The sequence below is a fragment of the Molossus molossus genome, unplaced genomic scaffold (genome assembly GCF_014108415.1).
Source record: "Molossus molossus isolate mMolMol1 unplaced genomic scaffold, mMolMol1.p scaffold_m16_p_4, whole genome shotgun sequence".
In the NCBI taxonomy this organism is placed as follows: Eukaryota; Metazoa; Chordata; class Mammalia; order Chiroptera; family Molossidae; genus Molossus; species Molossus molossus.
The window spans coordinates 32,679,667-32,691,532 of record NW_023425377.1 but is presented as its reverse complement, the minus strand read 5'-3'; positions in this window follow the sequence as shown (position 1 = coordinate 32,691,532).

Sequence of the window (11,866 nt, the reverse complement as noted above, 5' to 3'; positions counted from 1 at the left end):
CATTTATCTTTAGATAGAGCAGGAGGGAGAGAGAGAAACATTGACGTGAAAGAGACACATTGACTGGCTGCCACCCACACAACCCCAACCTGGACCAGGGACAAACTGCAACCAAGGTACATGCCCTTAGCAGGAACCGAACTCTGGACTTTCTGGTCTGCAGGCTGAGGCTCTAACCACTGAGCAAAACCGGTCAGGGCTGTTTTGAGAGTTTTGAAAACCTTTTTAAGACTATTTCTTGTTAAGTATGATCACTGGAGTCTGTTTCTTTAGCTCGTGCTCAGGTAATGTTTTGTTAGAGATTTCCCTAAGCACAGGAGCCAAAACAAACAAGCAAGCAAGCAAAAAAACAACAACAAAAAACAAGAATAAAAATGAGAGAGAGACAGAGAGAGCGAGACAGAGAGAGGGAGAGAACAGCCACTTCTCCCAGTCTTAGTAGATTGACTGTCTCTGCTGAGGCAATTCTTGACCACTTAGCTGGGCTTGTTCTGTGTGTAGGGATTAGCCCAAGATGCTTGCTTAAGGTCTTCTCAGGACTTCTATGAGCAAATGGCTTTCTGAATTCTCCCATATATGCAGCTGCTTTTAAATGTTTTAATTAAAAAAAAAGTATTATCTCAGCTTCTCTTTTAGGTTTTAGGTGGTGTATTGTATGACAGCACACATAATCTCTTGCCACAGGTGTCTGAATGTTTGAAGTTCATCTTGTAGCCTTTATGAACAGTGCCCAACACTTTTCCCACCTGCGCTCTGAGTTACACAATACAAACAAGTGCCTGCCTCAGTCCTTTAGATATACCCCAGGCAAGTTAGAACAGACAAATCCAATAACTTGCATTTAAGGTCTGCTGTTCTCCCTCTAGTTAAAGAAAGGCAACTAAGAATCAGGGGGCTATCTGTTTATAACTAATTTTGATGCTATACCAGGGAGGGCGTGGGTCAATACTGAGTAAAAACACCATAAAACTTTTGTACCACTTTGAAAATGGCTTTTCCTAATGGGCATTTGCTTATTTTCTATAAACCTTTGAGTATTTTCCAGAACTCCTACAAGGTTGGTTCAGACCATTTCTGGATTTTAATTTTTTGGTGGCGGTGTTGTTTGTGCGGAGGGAAGAAATGAGAATTTTGAGTTTCCCTGGCTACCAGTTTTCTGAAATAACTTTTGGTTTTATCATTAAACTTTTTTTTTTTTTCCTCACCCGACGATATTTTCCTTTTTTTTTTTATCCTCACCCGAGGACATTTTTCCATTTTTTGTACAGATAGAGTGGGAGGGAGAGAGAGGAAGGGAGAGAGAGAGAGAAACATCGATGTGAAGGGACACATCGAGTGGCTGCCACCCGCACGACCAACCAGGGCCGGGGACAAACTGCAACCGAGGTACGTGCCCTTAGCGGGAACCGAACCCGGGTCTCTCCGGACCGCAGGCCGACGCTCTAACCGCTGAGCAAAACTGGCCAGGGCTATCATTAAACTTTTAATTCGAGATAAATGTAGATTCATAGGCAGTTGTAAGAAATAATATTTACCTCTGCCCTTTACCCAATTTCACACAATGGTAACATCTTGCAAAACTATATCACAACCAGGATATTTACATTGATGCAGTCAAGATACAGAACATTTCCATCATTGTAAGGATCCCTCATGTTGCCCTTTTATACCCACACTCACTTCTTACTTAATCTCTGCAATCATTAATGCATTATCTATTTCTAAAACATTGTCATTTCAAAAATGATATATAAATAGAACCATATAGTATGTAACATTTTATTTTATATTTAAAATTCTCACCCAAGGATATTTTTCCGTCCATCTTCAGGTAGAGTGGGAAGGAGGGAGGGAAGGAGAGATGGGGGAGAGAGACAATAGATGTGAGAGAGACACATTGATTGGCTGCCTCTCACAGAACCAGGGCCAGGGTCCAAACCATATCCCAGGTGCATGTCCTTGACCGGAATCAAACCTGCAACTCTGGTCCATGGGCCAGTGCTCTAACCACTGAGCAAAACCAGCCACTGCTAGCATATAACCTTTGAGGATTAGTTTTTTTCTTCACTTGGCATAATTCTCTGGAAAATGACCCAGATTGTTGTGTGTAAACAGTTTGTTCCTCTTTATTACTGAATATAAGTTCATGGTATGGATGTACCACAGTTTGGTTTTACCATTCTCCCATTAAAGAACATCTGAGTTGTTTTCAGTTTTTTTGATATTATAAATAACTCTGCTAATATTTGTGTAAATGTTTTGTGTGAACATAGGTTTTTTATTTCTCTGGAATAAGTGCTCAGGAGTACAATTATAAGTTTATATTTACTTTTTAAAAAGATTATGCTGCCCGGCCAGTGTGGCTCAGTGGTTGAGTGTCGACCCATGCACTAACATGTCACCGGTTCGATCACCAGTCAGGGTACATGCACAGGTTGTGGGCCAAATCCCCAGTGGGGGGCACGCAGGAGGTGGCCAGTCGATGTTCTCTTTCACTGATGTTTCTATCTCTCTCTCCCTCTCCCTTCCTCTCTCTCCAAAAATCAATAAAGAAAAAAAGAACATGCTAAACTGTTTTCCAGAGTGGCTGAGTTATTTTATATTCTCACCAGCCATTTGTAATAATCTAGTTTATATGCATTTTTGCTAATATTTGATGTTACATTTTTTATTCTAGACATTCTGATAGATGTGTAATAATATCTCACTGTAATTTTAATTTGCATTTACCCAATAGTTACTGGTGTTGAAAATGTTTTCATGTGTTTCTTTGCTATCTGTATATCTTCTTTGGTGAAATGTCTCTTCGTGCTTTCACCCAGGTTCTCATCGGGCTCTTTGATTGCTTACTGTTGAGTTTTGATTGTTTATTATATATTCTAGTTACAAGTTATTTATCAGATATGTGCTTAAAAACTCTGTCCAAAAATTTTAGCTTTTTTCCCCTTCATACTCTCAATGTGATATTTCACAGAGTAAAAGTTCTTAAATTTTGATGAGGTCCAATTTATAATTTTTTCCTTTTATAAACTGTACTTTTGGTCAAATCTAAGACCTTTTTGCCTACCCTTGGATCCTGAAGATTTTCTCCCATATTTTTTCTAAGAGTTTTATGTTATGATCCGTTTTGAATTAACTTTAGTATAAGATATGAGACTTAGGTAGGTCAAGGTTTAATCATTTGTTTTTTGCTTAACAAAGTCCAATTGCTCCAACACCGTTAGTTGTGAAAGCCATCTTTCCTGCATTTAATTGCTTTTGCACCTTTGCCAACATTCAGTTAGTTCTGCACATCTACATGTGACTATTTTTGGATTATTTATTTTGTTCCATTGATCTATATGTCTATTCATCTGCCAATACCACAGTCTTGATTTTTGTAGCTACATAATAAATCTTAAAAATAGGGTAATGGATTTTCCTAGGTAGTGTTTCTAAGTGGTTAGAGCATGGGCTGCTGCACACTGAAGGGTCATGGGTTTGATTCCAGTCAAGGGCACATACCTGGGTTGCAGGTTTGATCTCTAGCCCTGGTTGGGGAGTGTGCAGGAGGCAACCAAATGATGTTTCTCTCTCACATCGATGTTTCTCTTTCCCCCTCCCTCCCTCCTTTCTACTCTTTCTAAAAATCAATGGAAAAATATCCTCGGGTGAGGATTAATGAAAAAAAGGGTAATAATAACTTCTACTTATTTTTTGTTTTAAAAATTTGTTTTAGGTATTTTTGTTTCTTTGCCATTCCAAATAATGTTATCTGTATCTACAGAAAAATCTTATTGAAACTTTGGTAATAATTGTGTTAAATCTATATTATTAATTCATGGAAAATTGACATCTCCCTATGGCATGCTGAGTCATCCAATTCACAAACACAGGATGCCTATTTATTTAGATATTCTTTGATTTTTTTCATCAGTGTTGTGTACTTTTCAGAATACAGGTCCTGTACATATTTTGTTACATTTATATCTAAGTATCTTTTTTTTGAGCTAATGTAAATGGTATTTTAAATTTCATTTTAGTATGCATATTTTCATTGTTAGTATATGGAGATACAATTTATTTTTGTATGTTTATCTTGTTTTGTGACAATGCTTAACTCACTTATATAGGAGGCATTTTTTTATTCCTTGGGATTTTAATGTACACGATTATGTTATCTGTAAGCAGGAATAATTTTCTTTTTTCTCACTTGTATGCCTCCTATTTCCTTTTCTAGCTTTATTACATAGGGTAGAACTTCTAGCACTATGCTAATTAAGAGTAGTGAAATCAGACATCTTTGTCTTGTTCCCAATCTTAGGGTGAAAGCATTTAATCCTTCACTATTAAGTATAATGTTAGCTGTAGGTTTGTCATGAATGCCTTTATCAAGTTGAGGAAGTTCTCATGGTTTTTGAAGAGAAGTCAGATGTAATTGTTATCTTCCTCTATAGGAAGAGTGTATCCCCCCCGCCCCCGGCTTTATTCAGGATTTTAAAAAATCCTTGATTTTTTTAGTTTGAAATTGATATGCCTAGGTGTAGATTTTTTGGTATTTATCCTTCCTGGTGTTATCTGAGCTTCCTGGATCTCTGATTTGTGTCTGACATTAATTTGGGGGGAAATTCTCATTTATTATTTCATATATTTCTTCTTATCTCTGTTTCTTTCCCTGGTATGTTATACTTTTTGTAGTTGTCCCACAGTCCTTGGACATTCTATTATATTTTTTCAGTCTTTATTTTCCTTGTTTTTTTATTTTTCAGAGTCTATTTATATAACTTACAGCTCAGAGATTCTTTCTTCATCCATGTTCAGTCTACTAATGAGCCAATTAAACACATTCTTTATTTCTGTTACAGTGTTTTTTATCTCTAGCATTTCTTTTTGTTTTTTTCTTGGTATTTCCATCTCTCTGTTTATATTGTCCATCTGTTGTTGCATTCTGTCTACTTATCCACTACAGTCCCTAGCATGTTAATTAAAGTGTTTTAAATTTTCCATATGTTAATTCCAACACCCCTGTCATATCTGGTTCTGATATATGTTCTGTCTCTTCAAATTGTGGGTTTTTTTTTTTTTTTGTCGTTGTTGTTTTGCTTTTTGGTATGTCTCATAATTTTTTCTTGATCACTGAACGTGATGTACCAGGTATAAGGAACTGCTCTAATAGCCCTGTAATAACATGGCAATGAAGTGTGGGAAGAGGGAAAGCATTCTATAGTCCTATAGTTAACTCTCAGTTTTTTAGTAAACTTATGCTTTTGGACTGTGGATTTCACAGGTGTTTCTCAGTTTTTTCTCCTCCATTAGGTGGGACAGGATGTCTAAAATGCAGTGGAGTTGGGTAATTTCCATCTCCCTTATGGGAGGCCAGAGCATACTGGAATTTGGCATTTCCTTTCCTTCAGGCCAGTTAGGCTCTGCTAATAACCCAATAGGTTAGTTTCTCATTAATTAGTTTCCCCTAAGTGAAGGCCTTGTTAATAAAAATGGAGCACTCTTGGTATTTCAAAATGATTTCTGTTCCCCTCCCACTGCCAGAAACATAAGGAGATTTTTCTCAGATATTTACTGTGGGAATCTGGTCAAGATCCTGGAGGTAAATCTCAAAATATTGTGAGGGCCCCCTATGACTGCTTCAGCTGGGTTTTCAACTCTCAGACTTACCTACATTTGGCCTCCAGCAATTTGTAAATTACAGTTCACATTTTACTACTCTGGCACTGGTTCTACAATAGTTTCTGCTGTTGAATCTCTGCGCCAGTAATCTGTGACTTTATTTCCCTATCTGTGTCCCTAATATTGGCGGAAGTGCTTTACCCTGTGCCTTTCCTTCTCTTACACATCCAAGAAGAGTTGTTGATTCTTCAGTCTGTTCAGTTTCATACTTGTTGTTAGGATGGAATCGTTATTTTGAGCTCCTTACATTTGGAACTGGATACTGGAAGTCCTTGATATTTTCTTTTGATGGAAAAAATGTGTAATTTTTATGATGTGTAATTTGTCTAATTTTTGTTGTTGTTTCCTGTGCCTTTGGTATCATATCCAAAGAGTTATTGCCAAACCCAACATTATGAAGCTTTTACTAAATGTTTTCTTCTAAGAATTTTATCACTTTAGGTATTATATTTAGGTCATGAATCCATCTTGAGTTAATTTTTATATGTGGCATTAGGTAAGGGTAGGACTTCATTATTTTGCATGTATATATCCTATTTTTCCAGCACCATTTGTTGAAAAGATTGTCTTTCCTCCCATTGAGTGGTTTTGGCATCCTTGTTTAAAGTTATTTGACCAGCCCTGGCCAGTTTGGCTCAGCAGTTAGAGCGTTGGCCAGCGGTCCAGAGAGACCCGGGTTCAGTTCCTGCTAAGGGCATGTACTTCGGTTGCAGTTTGTCCCTGGCCCTGGTTGGGTCATGCGTGTGGCAGCCACTCGATGTGTCCCTTTCATGTCGATGTTTCTCTCTCTCTCTCTCTCTCTCTCTCTCTCTCTCTCTCTCTTCCTCTCTCTTCTTCCCACTTTATCTGAACAAAAAATGGGAAAATGTCCTTGGGTGAGGATTAAAAACAATAAATAAATAAAGTTATTTGACCAAATATGGGATGGTTTATTTCTGGACCCTCTATTTAATTCCAATGGTCTATATATTTGTCTTTATGCCACTGCTATACTGTTTTGATTACTATAGTTTTGTAGTAAGTTTTGAGATTGTGAAGTGTGAGTCCTTCAGCTTTGTTTTTTTTCATGATTGTTCTGGCTACCTGGGGTCCCTTGAGACTTCATATGAATTTTAGGATGGGTTTTTCTACTTCTGCAAAAAATATCACTGGGACTTTGAAAAGGATTACTTTAAATCTTGCCTGGCTGGTGTAGCTCAGTGGTTGAGCGTTGACCCATGCACCAAGAGGTCGCCAGTTCGATTCCCGGCATGACACATGCCCAGGTTGTGAGCCAAATCTCCAGTGGGGGGCGTGCAGGAGGCAGCCAATTGATGATCTCTATCGTCGATGTTTCTATCTCTCTCTCCCTCTCCCTTCCTCTCTCTCTAAAAATAAAGAAAAAAAATCTATAGAACAATTTGGATGTCATTGACATCATAACAATAATCAGTCTTTCAATCCATAAACATGAGCTGTATTTTCATTTATTTGTGTGTTTTAAGTTCTTTTACAAATGGTTTTGTATTTTTCATCACACAGATCTTTCACCTCAGTTAATTTCTAAGTATTTTTATGATATTCTAAATGGAATTGCTTTTTTAATTTCTTGTTCAGATTGTTCATTCTTAGTGTATAGTAATATAACTGATTTTTAAAATCTTTATTGTTGAAAGTATTACAGATGTTTCCCATTTTTCCCCCACTGACCCCCTCCTCCCTGCTTCCCCCTCCTGCCTTTCCCACACTATTGTCTGTATCCATTGGTTATGCATATATGCATATAAATTCTCTGGTTTCCCCCCACCCCCTCGACCTCCTTTTCCTCTGAGGTTTGTCAGTCTGTTTCTTACTCCCATGTATCTGGATCTATTTTGATTGTCAGTTTATTTTCATTATATTCCATAAATAAGTGAGATCATGTGGTACTTATCTTTTTCTTTTTTAAATTCTCACACGAGGATACTTTTCCCCCACTTATCTTTAGATAGAGTGGGAGGGAGAGAGAAAGAGAGGGAGAAATATCAACATGAGAGAGACACATCAATTATTTGCCTCCCACATGACACCAACCAGGGCTCCGGACTGAACCACAACCAGGTACACACTCTTGACTGGAATCGAGCCCATGACTCTTAGGTCTGTGAGCCGACACTCTAATCACTGAGCCAAACCGGCCAGGGCGGTACTTGTTTTTTTCTGACTGGCTTATTTCACTTAGCATAATACTCTCCAGGTCCCTCCATGTGTTCTCAAAGGGTAAGAGATCTTTCTTTATTTTCCTTTTTTAAAAAATGTGTTTTTAAAAAATATATTTTTAATTGATTTTTTTAGAGAGAGGGTAAGGGAGAGAGAGATAAAAACATCAATGGGAGAGAAAACATTGATCGGCTTCCTCCTGCATGCCCCCTACTGGGGATTGAGCTCTAAACCAAGGCACGTTCCCTGACAGGAAATCAAACTGAAATCTCTCAGTACATGGGATGATGCTCAGTACACTGAGCCACACTGGCCAGGCGAGACCTTTCTTTCTTACAGCTGCATAGTATTCCATTGTGTAAATGTACCACAACGTGCCCTGGCTGGTTTGGCTCAGTGGTTAGAGTGTCGACCCATGGAACAAAGAATGAAGGGTTCGATTTCAGTCAAAGGTGTGTACCTCAGTTGCAGTTTGGTCCCTGGCCCTGGTCAGGGTCATGCAGGAGGCAACTAATTGATGTGTCTTTCTCACATCAATGTTTCTTTCTCTCTCTCCCTCCCTCCCACTCTATCTGAAAAAAATAAATAGAAAAATATCCTCAGGTGAGGATGAAAATAAAAAGTTTTTTAAATGTACCACAACTTTTTTATCTACTCATCTACTTGGGCTGTTTTCAGATTTTAGCTATTGTAAACAGCGCTGCTATGAACATAGGGATGCATATATTCTTTCTGATTGGCGTTTCAGGCTTCTTAGGATATATTCCAAGAAGTGGGATCACTGGGTCAAATAGCAGTTCCATTTTTAATTTTTTGAGGAAATACTATGTTGTTTTGCATAGTAGCTGCACCAGTAAGCATTCCCACCAGCAGTGTACTAACGTACCCCTTTCTCCACATCCTCACCAGCACTTGATTGGTGATTTGTTGATGGCAGCCATTCTGGTGGTGATACTTCATAGTCATTTTAATTTGCATCTCTCTGATGATTAGTGATGATGAACATTTTTTCATGTGTCTTTTGGCCATTTGTATGTCTTGTTTGGAGAAGTGTCTATTCAGGTCCTCAGCCATTTAAAAAACTTTTTTTATTTTCTTTATTGATTTCAGAGAGAGAGGAAGGGAGAGGGAGAGAGATAGAAACATCGATGAGAGGGAACATTGATTGGTTGCCTCCTGCATGCCCCCCACTGGGAATTTGGCCCACATCCTGGGCATGTGCCCTGACCAGGAATCAAATCGGCAACCTCTTGGTGTATTGGTCAATGCTCAATCCACTGAGTCACACCAACGGGGCTAGTTTCATTTTTTTTGCATGTACCTGTCCAATTCTCCCAACACCATTTATTGAAGAGACTGTCTTTTCTCCATTGTATGCTTTTGTCTCCTTTGTTGAATATTACTTGCATATAATATCTTGGGTCAATACCTGGATTCTCTGTTCTGTTCCGTTGATCTATATGCCTGTTCTTGTGCCTGTACCAGTCTGTTTTGATTACGATGGCTTTGTAGAATAACTTGATATCTGGTATTGTGATCTCTCCCATTTTGTTCTTCTTTTTCACGATTGCTTTGACTATTCAGGGCCTTATTTGGTTCCATATAAACTTTTGGAGTATTTGTTCTAGATCTGTGAAATATGCCATTGATACTTTAATAGGGATTGCATTGAATCTGTAGATTGCTTTGTGTAGAATGGACATTTTAATGATGTTGATTTTTGCAATTTATGAACATGGTATATGTTTACACTTTTTTATATCTTCCTCTATTTGTTTTTTCAATGTCCTGTAGTTTTCTGTGAACAGGTCTTTTATCTCCTTGGTTAAGATTATTCCTAGGTATTTATATTTTTGTTTCAATTGGTAAATGGGATTGTTTTATTAGTTTCCCTTTCTGAGTATTCATCATTGGTGTATAAGAATTCCATAGATTCCTGGATGTTAATTTTGTATCCTGCTACTTTGCCAAATTCATTTATTTAATCTAGTAGATTTATGATGGAGTCTTTAGGATTTTCTATGTACATTATATGTCATCTGCAAATAATAACAGTTTCCTTTCCTTCTTTCCAATTTGGATCCCATTTATTTTTCTTGTTGTCTAATTACTGTGGCTAAGACTTCCAGTACTGTGTTAAATAAGAGTCACAATAGTGGGCATTCCTGTCTTGTTCCTGTTCTTAAGGGAAATGCTTTTAGTTTTTGCCCATTGAGTATGATGTTGGCTGTAGGTCTTTCATATATGGCCTTTATTATGTCAAGATATGATCCCCATGTTCCCACTTTGCTGAGTATTTTTATCAGAAATGGGTGCTGCATTTTGTCAAATGCTTTTTCAGCATCTGTTGTTATGATCATATGGTTTTTATCTTTGATTTTGTTAATGTGGCATATCACATTTATTGATTTGCAAATATTGTACCAACCTTGCATCCCTGGAATGAATACCACTTGGTCATGGTGAATAATTTTTTTAATGTATTGCTGGATTCGATTTGTTAATATTTTGTTAAGGATTTGGCATCTGTGTTCATCAGGGATCTTGGCCTGAAGTTTTATTTCTTTGTAGTGTCTTTGTCTGGTTTTGGAATTAGAATTATGCTGGCTTCATAAAACGAGTTTGGAAGTCTTCCTTCTTCTTGAATTTTTTTGGAATAGTTTGAGGAGAATGAGTGTTAGCTTTTCTTTGAATGTTTGGTAAAACTTGCCTGTGAAGCAGTCTGGGCCCAGTCTTTTGTATGCTAGGAGTTTATTGATTACATCTTCAATTTCCTTAGTTGTTATTGGTCTGTTCAAGTTTTTTGTCTCTTTCCGGTTCAGTTTTGGGAGACTGTGATTCTAGACATTTGTCCATTTCATGTAGGTTGTCCAATTTGTTGGCATATAATTAATTGTTCATTGAATTTTTAAACAACCATTTGTATTTCTGTGGTGTCAGTTGCTATTTCTCCTCTTTCATTTCTGATTTTGTTTATTTGGATCCACTCTGTTTCTTGGTGAGTCTGGCTAATGGTTCATCAATCTTGTTTATCTTTTCAAAGAACCAGCTCTTTGTTTCATTGATATTTTGAATTGTATTTTTCTTTTTTCTTTTTGGTCTCTATGTCATTTATTTCTGCTCTGACCTTTAGTATTTCTTTCCTTCTATTTTCTCTGGGATTTTCTTTTTGTTTACTTTCTAATTCTTTAAGTTGTAGGGATAGATAGTCTATTAGAAAGTTTTCTTGTTTCTTGAGGTAGGCCCGTAGCACTATGAATTTCTTTCTCAGGACTGCTTTTGCTGTGTCCCATAGATTTTGTATTGTTCTGTGTTCATTTTCATTGATTTCCAGGAAGTTTTAATTTCTTCATTGATCTCATTGGTTACCCATTCATTGTTTAATAACATGCTATTTAGCCTCCATGTGTTTGAGTGTTATTATTGAAATTAATTTCTAGTTTCATGCCATTGTAATCTGAGAAGATGCTTGATATGATTTCAATCTTCTTGAACTGGTAGAGACTTAGTTTGTGTCCTAACATGTGGTCTCTCTTTGAGAATGTCCTATATGCACTTGAGAGGTATGTGAATTCTGCAGTTTTGAGATGTAATTCTCTGTAAATATCTATGAAATCCACTTGATCTAGTAAATCATTTAGAGTGTCTGGTTCCTTGTTAATTTTTTTATCTAGAGGATCTATCCAGTGATGTCAGTGGGATGTTTAAGTTCCCAGCTGTGATTGTATTGCTGTCAATCTCCCTCGTGAAGTCCTCCATCAGTTTTTTAATATGTTTTGGTACTCCTATATTGGGTGCATATATGTTTACCAAGGTTATATCTTCTTGTTGGATCAATCCTTTTAATATTATGTAGTGGCCTTCTTTGTCTCTTCTTATTGGCTTTATTTTGAAGTCTATTTTATCATATATGAGTATTGCTACCCCAGCTTTTAATTTTTTTTTTCATTTTAATTTACTTGGAAAATGTTTTCTCATCCATTCTAGTTTATCTCGTGTGAGTCTTTTGTTCTGAGGTGGCTGT